The sequence below is a fragment of the Falco naumanni genome, chromosome 3, assembly GCF_017639655.2.
Source record: "Falco naumanni isolate bFalNau1 chromosome 3, bFalNau1.pat, whole genome shotgun sequence".
NCBI classification, from domain to species: Eukaryota; Metazoa; Chordata; class Aves; order Falconiformes; family Falconidae; genus Falco; species Falco naumanni.
Window position 1 is genome coordinate 900,628 of NC_054056.1, and position 12,464 is coordinate 913,091.

A 12,464-nucleotide genomic window follows, 5' to 3' on the forward strand; every position below is an offset into this window, starting at 1 on the left:
GGCTCAAGTCCCCTGAGTAGACTAATCAAATGACTGTCAGTAACAGTCGTTCTGGTCTGCCTGTGAGAGCAGCAGGATTTCAGGGTTGTCATCTTGAAGTTGTCTTTGAAAGGCCAAATACCTCAAAACTGTGATCTCCAGTCTACCAGCTTTGGAACATCAGTACTGAATGAAAACTGGCCGTGCTGAAGGCAATGCCATCATTTGCTTTTCCTGTAGATTTGGAGCGGAGCAGCAGTAGGCTTGTGAGTGGTCACGGGCCATGTCAGTAGGTTGCAAAGGCAGCAGGTGACCCAGTGGCCATGGATTTGCCACTGTGGGCCTGACAGCTTCAGGGGATAAGAGAAAGTGCTGCTGCTTGTAGGGTGTTCACATGAACAATGCAGGATCATGGAAGACATAAGGTTGCCTTTACTTCACCCAGAAAACTTGCTCTTGTGCCACCAGCAATGCCTGCAGTGCTAACAAGTGCCCTGCTAGAAGCCAGGTGATCCTGGGCTCCATCCTATGGTAAAAACAAGCTGGTGTGTCCTGTGCTCTCACTGGTGCACCCTGGCAAGGGGAAGCAGAAGCACAAGCTGAAGAAAGCCTGCTCACACCTGAGGTCCCCAGTCATGCTTCAGGGTGTCTTACTGAGCTCGGTGCACACAAGAGAAGAGCCTGTCCCGCAGAAGTTGCAAATATGACTTCTCCTCCAGACCCCTGCTGTAGTGCAGATGCACGCTAGAACATTAGTACTTCATGGGGAGACACACAGAATAGCTTAAAGTGATGGTTGTACCGGCATCCTTGTGTATCACAGATGGCCAAAAAGCCTTGGCCATGTGGAGATGGGCACATCTCGCTGCTGAACAACAGGAGAGCAGATCACAGAAATTAAAGGTTGTGTGATGATGTACCTCAACTCACAGCCTGGTCCTGTTCTCTTTGAGGTCTCTGGCTGTCAGAGGATTGGGTGCTAGTCTGCAAGCTTCCAGCTCCTCTCCTGCTCATATGAATATGCCTTTCAGAGCTTGATGGCACCCTTGAGACCTCTTGCTTCCTAGAGCTTTCTGTGGTGGCATTAACCTGCAGCACATCGTAGTGAAGCAGACATGATTTGCTTGACCCCCTGGAAGAAGTGATGAGACTCCACCACGCAATTCAAAGGAAAGATTGCTGCATGGGAAGTGGGAGGAAAATATCATTGCTTGCTAACAGTGTGGCTCTTTAGAATGGAAAAAGAGAAGTTTATCATGATAGAAGGAGGCAAACCAGGACATCTGGGCCCAGCTGTGGTACTGGCTTGTCATGCAGCGCTTCTTCAGGGTCCTCTCTTTCAGTTGTAGTACAGGAATGATGCATTTCTGGTTTTGTGAGGCTGTCTAGGATTCACTGATGTTGGACTTGGGATCCTAGAATAAAACGCTGCTCAAGAAATTCATCATGTTTTGAACTGACAGTAGGGATAGGAGCAGAGGGACAAATTTAGCCTAATTCTGATCTTATTTACTGTGCATTTCAGGGATGTCTGTCTCAAAGACAGCAGTTACCACCATGCAAAAACAGTTAAAGAAAATCAGAATTGTTGTCAAAGCAAAAGCGTGCACGGCAGGACCTCTGCTGAGGCTGAGCAGAGGCATATTGGTTTTACTTGCAAGGATACAGGCTTTTTAACCTGGTGTTTTCTTCATTTGTCTTCATTAAGAAAATGACAGCCGGAGTGAAAATGAAATACCCTAGTGAAATAAAAACACTTCAGCTGTTGATTAGATCTGCCCAGCGCTACAGCGCAGCCTTTTCAGATGAGTGTGTTCCTTGGGTTGCCTCGTGGTGAAGGGAACGAGATCATCTGCAGAGCATCAAAGCCCTTGAGTGGGCAAGACAATGAAACCAGTGAAGAAGTGGGAAGAGCTGCGATCTCACCCCTCTGTGCTGAAATTGAGTTTGAATTAGGTCACCAGGATGGGACACACACACCCCCCAATGGTAACATTTGTGCCCCTGGTTCCGCATGGCCGGGGTTGAAGCGGGACAGGGACTGGGGGAAGTCCTGCTGCCACTGCCGAAGTGTTAATCCCAACATAATTGTTTCATTCTCTTTCGGAGAGGAGTTTCTCCGTGGCAGCCTGCAGGGCCGGCGGGTAAGACGCGTGATTGTGTGTTCTGGCAACCGCTTTGCAATGTGAAATAAACACCCTTTCATATAATGGCATTCATTGAGCATTGTGCCTGGAAACTCATCATGACACATGTCAGCCCGGGGCCGGGGAAGCTTCCTTCTTTTGCAGCTCAGCAAAATATTTATACAGTGTCTTCTAGTAAACCAGTTCCTCTGTGCTGCTGGGGGAAGTGGCTCTGGAACTGGGCTTAATGGCTGACCTTGCTCCAAGTCCCTCCTAAAACAGCCAGTGCAGCTAGACTGTTCAACCTGCCAGCCAGATGGAACAGCTACCAAATTTGCTTCCCTGTTAGGTTTACTTTTTAATTTGCTGTAACAGCCCTGCAGATTTAATATTGCTTTAAGTAACTGGAATATTGCTTTAAACCCAGCAGCCAGCGTACCCAGTCCTCAGGCTGTGCACTGGGGAGCTAACAGGGAAACTGTGGGGACTGGTGGTTGCGTTGCGTTGAACTTTCATTCTCGGGTACTGTGCACTCTGTGATTATTAAGCCCTGCCGTTATTAAGAAAAAAAATATATCTCTCTTCTTGTTTGCAATGTTTAAGAATAACATTTAAAAAATCTTCATGTAACAGGAAAAGGAATATGAATTTTGCTGTTGGCAGATAGCCAGATGTGGGTACTGGAATGTTGACTAGTTTGCAAAGAATAGAAATATATATATTTTTATTATTTTCCCCCCCTCCTTTAACTTTCAGCACCATAGGATCTCCATGACCAGAGAAAATTATGATGGTTTCTGGCTCCTGACAATTGCTGCTCATCAAAAGCTGTTCCATAGTGTCACAGCCAACCTCTGCAGACCGCAAAACCAGTTGCAGCTAGAAAGTTTGTGTAAGATGTATAGAAGGCTGATTGAAAAGAAGCATGTTTCCAAGAATTCTTTATGTTTTGGTTTGTGTAAGGTCTAAAATTTAAAAAGTGTTTCTATTACCCCAAGTAGATCTTAAGTAGTAATTGTAGGTAGGGAATTACAACGTAAATGGCTGGTTTTAGGAAGGGCCCACAAAGATCTGTTCTTGGCTTGTGATAGTGTGGGTATTTCTCCTTGAAGAGCAAAAACAACAAAAAAATAAATCTGTTTTTTAATTTTGTAGATGCAGGGTTTGGGCAGTGAAGCTAGACAAAGTAAGCCTAGAAAAAAAGGAACAGAATCTCAGCAGAGAAGAAATCAATCACTGGAACGTCTTAACTGAGAACTGCTTCTCCTACCACTGTTTGTAGTCTTTAAATCAAGACTGGTTTTGTGTTTTTGTAAGAGATGCTGAAACTCAAGGACAAGTAATGGGCTTGATGCAGAAATGTCTGAGGTTCTGCAGCCTGTCTTCAGCAGGAGGTTGGGCTTTATCATTTATGGTGCTGTCTTCTGGTCTTAACATTTGGGAGTCTCTGAAGATCATGTGAGATCGTGGCATCACGTTTTGAAAATCAACCTCTTAATCTTCCTAATTAAAAAATCAAGGGCCTTGACTACAGTATAATTGTTTTCCTGAAATTATCTATCTGTAGCTCCATAAATGTGCGCTTGAATGTTGTTTGCTGTTCAATCTAGAGCTAAGAATAGGAATTCCCCGGACAAATGCTGGACTAACTGCACAGCAGGTCATGGCTGTTAGGATTTGGCACCACAGAACAGCCCGGGGAGTCCCCACAGGTCACACTGGTTTGTGAGCTGGGCACAAGCTCCTTGTGGAAACAAACATGCTCTCTTGTGCAATTACCATGCAGTTCATGTATTTTTAAATTAACACCTTTGCACCCAGGCTTGAGCTTCCCTCTATTTCAGACGATCATCTTTTTATTTCTGGGACCGTTCTCTTAAAGTCCAGGTTTGGTTCTAAGAATGCCACTGGAGAGGAAAAAAAAAAAGAGGGTGTGGGGGGGGGGGGTGCACAAAAAAATTGTATGTTTCTCTCTTTTTGGGTGCATGTCAGATTGGTACTTGTCTGCCCAAGCATCCTCTCTTTGCAGCCAGAGCAGGGCTGTTATTTATGGCTCTCCTCCCCCGTAATCCTGTTCATGAATGAATGCAAAAAGACTCAAAGAGGAAAATTTTACAAAGCAGAAACCCAAGGTTGTAATTTCAGGTTCCTCAGAAGAGGGCTCCTACCCAGATGGCCAATTAATTGCTCGGTTCCTTCAGCTTTGGACGCTGTTGGTTACGGGTGAGCTGGTCGGGTAGGCGGTGGTGCTCTATGAAGCCCGAAGGATGATTCAGCATCCTCCACCCCGGCTCCGGGCAGGCGGTGGTACCTACGCCATTCTTGCAGCACCACCTTCTGGCCCGCAGCCCCGGGCGGCGGAGGAGCCTGGGCGATGCTGGGGGCGTGCAGAGAGGGGGGCTCCTCACCAGCTCCAGCCTGGAAGTGCCGTGTGACTCCCGGGGTGGCTTGTGGCCAGCTGCCAAGGTGATGTTGGAGTCGGGGCCAAATCTAAGCAACCTTCACACTGTGTTTTTCTGCAGTGTTTCCGAGCCCTCGGGGTGCTGGGCGGTGACAGGGGTGCTGTACGTTGTGCACCGCTAAGCCAGCGTGCACAGGGGCTGTGGGACCACATCCTGCCCGCCGCGGTGGGGCACACCCCACGCCCTCGGAGCCAGCGATGGCAGCCAAAAGGAAACGTAGAGAATTACTGATCTGGCAGATGAACTGGCTGGGCAGAGGCGGGCGGCAGAGAGGGTAGAAGATCCAGCAGCACCGTGCCGTGGGGGACTTTCCCCCCCGCCGGCGGCGTGAGAGCTGCTCAGTCAGTGACTTGCTCTAGCAAAAGCTGTGGTGTTATCGACCTGCACCAGGGCTGGTGTGGCTGAAAGCTCAGCCGGGTGTTTCTGACGATGTCAGTTGGTCTGTTTAAAGACAGGAGCTCTTCCTCCCGCCTGGGCTGGCTGTTAACGAGAGGTCTCCCAGGTCCCCTCCTTAAGATGTGGCTGGAACCGTCCGTTCAGGGGTGTGCAGAAACCTCCTCCAATACATTTTCTGAACCTGTCCCCCACTGTTTTGTATTTGTACTGACATAACTGTCCTGCCCAGCTGCCAAGCAGATGAAAGGCAGCCTCTGCTTTCTGCTGCCTAAATCAGCGAGTCGTGGCAGGAGAGGCAGCAGCCGTAAAACAGACTTTCACCCGTAAAACAGCCTTACACCCATGAACGAAGGTCTGCTCCTGCTCTGTTCCTGTCAAGGCCTGTAGCGATTCTTTTTTTTTTTTTTTTTCCCTGCTAATGCTCAGACATAAAGCAGGAATGCTGGCCTCTTAATACATGTGTGTTTGGGGGTTTTTTAAATATTTTTTTTTAACCTTTCTTAAAGAGGCTGGAGGCAATTTCAGACTTGCCTCATCTACAAACATTGTTTTGCACGTTGAGGGGAAGCTAGAGACAAATCTTGTAACACCACTTGGGGCTCCTATAGTCTTAACAGGCTGTTGTCTGCACCTGGGCCCTGCAAAAACGACTTGCTATGAATAACCAGAGTGGCCTTCATGTTGATGTGGAGGTAGTCATGGCGCGTTTTCAGTAGCCCTTGACAGAGAGTTGCTGTTTAGGGCTTTAGTGCTGTGCTTTCTAGATGGTATTTTGCAAAAGAACTGTTGCTACTCTGGGGTACGCCAGGAGACCCCATTGTAGATCCAAACATGAAGATTACTGGAGCTAACCAAAGCATCTGGGCAAAATTCAGGGTGTCAGTACTCTCATAAGCTGCTCTTGTTATTTCTCATGCTTGTACAGCATAGTCAGGAGGAGAAATGACCACTGGCTGAAGAAACAGATGTTGACTTGATGGGTTTAGAGTGGTTTTGTTTGGTTGGTTGGTTTTTAAAGTAGCCGTTTAATCTGAAGTTCAGATGTGTAGCTAGTTTTGATCTTTGACTGAAAAGTTTCTTGCTTGCATTAAAATAATAAGGGGCTTTGTGATCGTTTAGCTGTACAGTTACTTGGAGATTTCATCTTAGGTGAGTTTTTTTTGAATTGTTGTTCCTCTTGAGGCTTTGCAAAGCAGGAGGCTTTTTGGATCAGTAGCTGAGGCACATGAGTAATTTCTGGATCTAGGTTCTGCGCAGGTTTAAGATCTGTTATTTTAGTTTCCTTGAAAAAGTAACCTGCTGTTAATTTACGCTTCCAACCTGATTTTTTTTTTTTTTTTAAATCTTTGTCCATTTTTTCTTGCCAAAGACATTTCAGTTCTTTTAAAAATATCACCAAGTAAATGTTTTGAAGCCTAACTGTTTCTGTTGCGCCCTCTGTTAAGCAGAAGGAATATGATCTCAGATTTCCTGGATGACTATGCACACAGATACATCCACCTTCTTTGCTAGGGACGTGGGACCGGGCTTTGAAAAATATTTCTTTGCCTTGAAATCTTCAATATTTAACCTCCATAGCATTTCCTTGATGCCATTCCAACTCAAAGCCCTATAAGCTCCGATGTGAAGTGCTGGAAGATATTTTAATGGTGCCTCTGGTCACCAGCGTGAGCTCATTTCTAATTAAACAGAAGTACACACTTTATTTCATTAGAAGCATAATAATTAATGTACACACAATTGGCTGATTCTTAATTCATTGACTATTAGAAACAAATTCCGTAAGTCTATTAGGATTAGAAAGTGGAGCTACGTGTCACTGAAGTGGTCTCATTCTCCTGATCTACATTAAGATGTCATTTTGCTCACGGCCTTGAAACGTTTGGACGATTTATCTGCTCTGTGGATGCGGTGGCAGCATATACAGCTTCTGCTGAACCACTGCCATAGGTTAGACCGTACATAAGATCTCTTTCCCTTTGATTTGGGGCAGGTGCTGTAACTTCCCAGCTGCTTTCAACAAAAATGGTGACTCAGTGTCACCTCTCAGTTTACCGTCGCTGTTTGCAGGTACCTTCACTGGGCAGATTTCAGTGGCCAATTAAATCCTAATAAAAGTCACAAAAATTGAGCTGCTCCTCATGGATGCTGGGGTGTCTAAATAGCTGCCTTAGAAAAATAAACAGGTGGATGTAGCAAACGGGGATCTCCTGCATTAGCTTTTCCTTTGATGGGTTCAGGTGGCCCCAAACAAAGACACACCCCCACCCCCACCCCCCGCCATCCCTGTGCCGTGGGGTTTGGAAGGTTTTGCACAGTTGGCTGGGAGTGGGGTGAGGCTGGAGGTCTCGCAGAGAAGATCCTGCTGGGGTGGGTCCTCCTGCTCGTCCTGCACTCCAAATCCGTGCGTGACCTACAGCCACGTAGGATTAGGTGTTGTGGTGGACTTGGGTGGCTTTGTATTCCTTATGCGCTGCCCTTTGGAGCTCTCAAAGCTTCACAGAGATAAGGGGAAGGAGAATGTCAGTGAGCAGCATTGTCTGAAGCAGCCCGGAGGCTCGGGGTGAGGAGAGGGCAGCACCAGGTTTCTTGGCTTTTAAATTGGTTGTTAAAACTGGGAATGTCTCTCATATCTTGGGCACAGGCAGAAGTCTTTAGTTCTTCATTGTCGTAGAGAATTGTTCTCTGTCCTGCCGCATTGCTTTATGCTCAGTAAATTTGTCCCACTGAAGTGGAGAGCAGCTTCCCTGTGCAAAACCACCCTAGCTCTCCAGCAGAGCCACCACAGCCCCTTGGAAGCAGCAGATGCTAGAGCGAGTATTTGGTCTAGCTGAATCCCTGTGTAGGAGCTAGGGATGGGGAATTTTTGATTGATACTTTAATCCAATCAGATTTAAAAGAGTGGAGGCTCTCTGGTGTGGAGGAGATCCTGTCTGGGGTGGTGGAGATGTGGAAAATCCTGTTCTGGGTTTTCTCTCATTGCCCCAGTGAAGGCTACTGCTGTGGATTCCTGAGCAACAAGTTTATGAGGGGGAAAAAACAGAATAGATGGACACAGAGCCGATAGGGTCCCTACTGTAAATGTTTGCATTCATCTACAAGAAATACCTGTTAATAAAAGGCCAATCACCTGGAAATTAACCAAAACACATTCTGGTTCTCATTAAATGCTGCTTCGTTTCACTGGCATAAGGTGTATTTTTGTATGTGCGTACAAGGGAGTTTTGTAGAGCTTGTGATGACAAGGAAGCAAACACTGCCCAGACTTGATTCTTTTCTTCCTACAAAGCTAACAACATTCCCGCCAAACTCAGTCATGTTTTTTCTTTCTTTCCTGTTAAAAAAATGTATATCTTGATTTAAACTTATTTCTGCTTTTTGTGACTTGGCTTGGCCTTTGCTGGCAGTACGAGATCTCTGAAACGTGACATTTCCCTCTGAACCTCCACAACGTTGGTGTGCGGAACACCAGGGGCTTCCAGCAGTGACATGGCTTCACACCCTCCATAGCTGTTTCCGAAGGGCTTGTCATTTGGAATCACTGATGTACATACATATGTGCGCGCGCGCGGACATCTGCAGGATATATATTATTTTTTCGAAGTGAGGTTTGAGGCACGTTGCTGGGGGAGAAAAGTTGCACAAGCTGCACCACATCTTGCAGCTGGTTCAGTGTTCATCGATCTGCTTCCCTTTGCCCAGCTGCCGGTGCATGGCGCTTCAGCAGCTCTGTGTTGCCTGAGAAAATATTTATCTTGAGAAAAGTTGTGTTAATTAAACTGACTCTTCTACCAGTTCCCCTACCATGTAATGAAAACACAGCAAAGTCTTTATCAAGGAAGCTTTTCGAGATGCAGGTGGCATTGGGGACAGGCAGGCGCTTGCAGAGTGCGTGTAATCTGTATTTCTACTTTTTTCACCATTTCTATTATGTGAAAAGATACAAATGAATTTCAGTATATGCTCTCAAGGAGTTAAGACTGTTTCTGTAGATAGGAGGTTGCCAGCCTGGTGATAGATCAGAAGCTCTATTTTTGCCTGTAGTGAAATAAAAGGACTATTTTCTTCTCTTTCTGGATTTCTTTTCATTGAGGGTAGGAAAAACCCCATTGTCTTTGGTCCTGAATCAGTGGGGAAAGTTTCCTTGTTGAATTGTTTACACTGAGATTCCAGGATTGTTTTTTTTCACTGTCACTTAAACAGAAATCTTTCAGCATCTCCTCTTTGTGTTTGGTTAAATAAGATACAAACTGGTATAATACAGCGTTGTGTATTGATGCTGTGTCCAGAAAGTAATGTTCTACTTAGGAAGGTCTGATAATTTTTTATTCTTTTCAGAGACTGCAGACAGATGCAGTAATTCCCCATCTACATCCTGCTTTTGCATCTCCCTAATTCAGAGAAATAATAATGTATTTGTATTTCTATAAGTATTTTCTATCCTTACTGGATATCAGAGCGCTGAGGAACTTGGCTAACGCAATGCATTGCTTCCGATGCTGGAGTACTGGGGCAGCTGGGCGAGAACATGCAGCAACCTTGCACCGTACTGCAGGGCAAGCAAGGAAAGAAAAGCCTCTTGTCCTGCAGAGTGTGGGAATTTTAGGCTGTGGTTGCCCAGAAGGGTTTATGAGATCTGTAATGATCAGTCTTCGGATTTCAGTCACAAACTTCCATCAACCTCCCAGCCTGGGGGCACTGATGTAGCTGCTTCTCTGGTGTAGGGCAGCCGTCGTCTGCTGCATCTCTATCTGGATTTCCCTGCAGACCTCCAGCAAAATACCAACCTCCTCCAGATCCTGCTGTAGCCAGTGAGATCTGGCGAGGTTATGACCTGAAGTGATGCAAACTGTCCACAGCAGCAGGGATTTCCCACCTGGCATGCCATGATCTGGGGAAGTGAGGCAAAAAATATAAGCTTGCTTTTTGCTGCGTGGAGAACAAAGCTGCTTTCTTCTGGGCAAGCTGCAGTGACAGAGGCTGAATAGCTCCCCTGGGGGTGGCATGGGAGCAGCTGGACTCCTCGGTGGCACGAGGAACGGCTCTGTTCCGACCCCACTGCTACCAGACTCCGACAGTTACGAAAGCCATAGCGAGCCCCTGCAGGGCACAACCTGCATCCTTTGGCCACGCCTGGCCCCTGTGCCCGGGGGCGGTAAGGCAGCCCCTTTGCTGGGGGCAGGGGCATGCAGCCCACCCTGAGGCGGGTGGCAGGGGGGTACCTGCTGCTCCCCGCTGCCCAGTGCCAGGGACAATGTGGGGGTCGCAGCCCAGCTGTGCATTTGCTCTGGTTTGTGGTGGGTTTGCTGTTTGGCTTTTTCTGAGGGGAGGGGGCTAGGATTAAGGAGATTTAGGTTCATTCCTGTGTGTCTCACTGTAGCAGTTTGCTGGGCAAAAGGGACCTTTGCTGCCACTGTGTGTGATGGGTGCCTGGCTCCCGTCTCCCTGCAGCAGTGGCTGCAGGCTGGGCTCTGCTCCTTTGGTCCTGGGTCAGCAGTGGGTTTCCTAAAGCCAGAGCGATGGCAGCTTCGTGGCAGGGGGTGCTTTATCAGCCTTGATCCCTCTCTGCTTTGGTTGAAGGGGGGAGGAAAAAACAGCAGGCTGGGAGGGCAGCACTTTTTGTGTTTTCTGTGGAAACTTTCTGCTGAGAACGTGTTTTGCTGAGGCTGTGGGGAGCGCTGCAGTGAGCAGGACAGGCAGTCGCCTCTGTGAGGAGCTCTGGAGGCTGTGGCCTCTGTGCATTTGGCTTATTTCTGTATTGTACATGTCAGATGTGATACTCCAGATTTTCCTGGCTGCCTTTCAAACGCCTCTCACCTTTACTGGTGACTGGCATTTAAACTCGGGAAGGATGCAGCCCTTGGCACATCCCAAGAGTTTTCTAAAACCTTGTAAATTTACTTTTTTTCCTTAGAGAGGGAAATTACAAATACCCATAGATATTTAATGATTATTTTTTAATAATATAAACCAGAAAACATTAAAAGGAAAAGAAAGTAACTATGTATGGGCTAGCCAAAACAAAGTATGAACACTGGAGCTGGGCTGTCAGTAATATATTAACAAAATGAACCTGCCACCCCTTTGTGAATTATGGCAGAGGTCCCGCTCCGTGCCATCCAGCCAGGATGTGAGATGCTGCATCTGCCCATGGCAGAGCCTTGGCTCGGGCAGTAGCTGCTCCCGCCTCAGCTCAGCTGGTTTCTGGTTTGTTTCCCATGTGTCAGCCAGCAGCGGCTGTCAGAGCATCCTCATCTGTAACAGTAGTGGGTTACAGAAACCAATGCAAAGATGCCCTTCTGTCCGCAGGGCCTTGGAAATGCGTGTGCAGTGACGGGTGGGTGGCTGGGGGTGGCTGGATCACAAGGCAGAACATCGTCTTGTCTTCAGGTGTTAGATGAGGTTTTCTGCTTGCCACCTGGCGCTGCCTGCCTGGCTGGTTGGAGCACAGTGCCCTTACAAGGTGCTGTCTGCAGGCCAGTTCCACCATCTCATGAATGTGCTGCTTAAAGGATACCCAGTTTTTCAAACCTAATGTGTCCCTGAAGGCAGAAAACTGAAGCTCCTGTGTAAACCTGGACAAATGAATTCATCAGGCAAAAAAAAAAAAAATTAAGTCATTGGAGAAAAGGTTGTCAGTTTGGGTGTATGTATGTGCTGACATGGAAAGGGTGGCAAACCAAAACTGGTGAAACCTCAGCAGTTGTTTCTGTTTTGACAGTTACATGGCTTGATTGAGTATGGTGTGTTGGTGCACTGTTTGATGTGTATGTAGATATACACCAAGGTGCAAATGCATTCAGGAACAGATGCCTCATTGCCCTGTTTTTCTGTGTCTGTATAAGGAGAGGGAGCTTTACTGTGGGCTTGGGCTGTAATTCTGCAAAGGGATAAATGATAATGCAGCTTGCAGCCACTGGTTGACCTCCACTCCCAAGGAGAAATGTTTCTGGAGACGTTTTTCTGTAGCATTTCTTCTTGCTTCTGTATTCAAAGCGAACTAGAAGTTTGAAAGATCACTTTGTCATTTTAGTGAGGTTATACAATAATCTTGGAGTCTGTTTTAGTTTTATTTTGCTTAAGTTTTATTGCATTTTGCTTAATTGCCTCTGCTTTATTGTTAATGAGACAAAAACCAGTTTGCGTAATAGCTCACAGAGTAAAATTATCAAGGAGCAGAGATGGAATTTGCATGTTAAAAGTTTATTTTTATTGTTTTCATTGTCTTCAAATTCCTCATTTGGTTTTGTTCAGTCCTACAAACCTGCTGTGCCCTGCAGGCAACATCACTGACCCATCTGTGTCCTGCAAGTACATCCTTAGGGCAAGCTCATCTGGACCAGAGCAGAGGGAGTTCTCCTGGCCCGATGGTGATGGTGCGCTGCCCATACTCTTGGGCATGCACTTGGTCATGGCAGTGCCTCACTGCCTGAGCACTCGCATCAGTCTGTCCTTTCTGGTCACTTCTGCAATCAGCTGAAAGTAGCCCTCTCTTCTTATA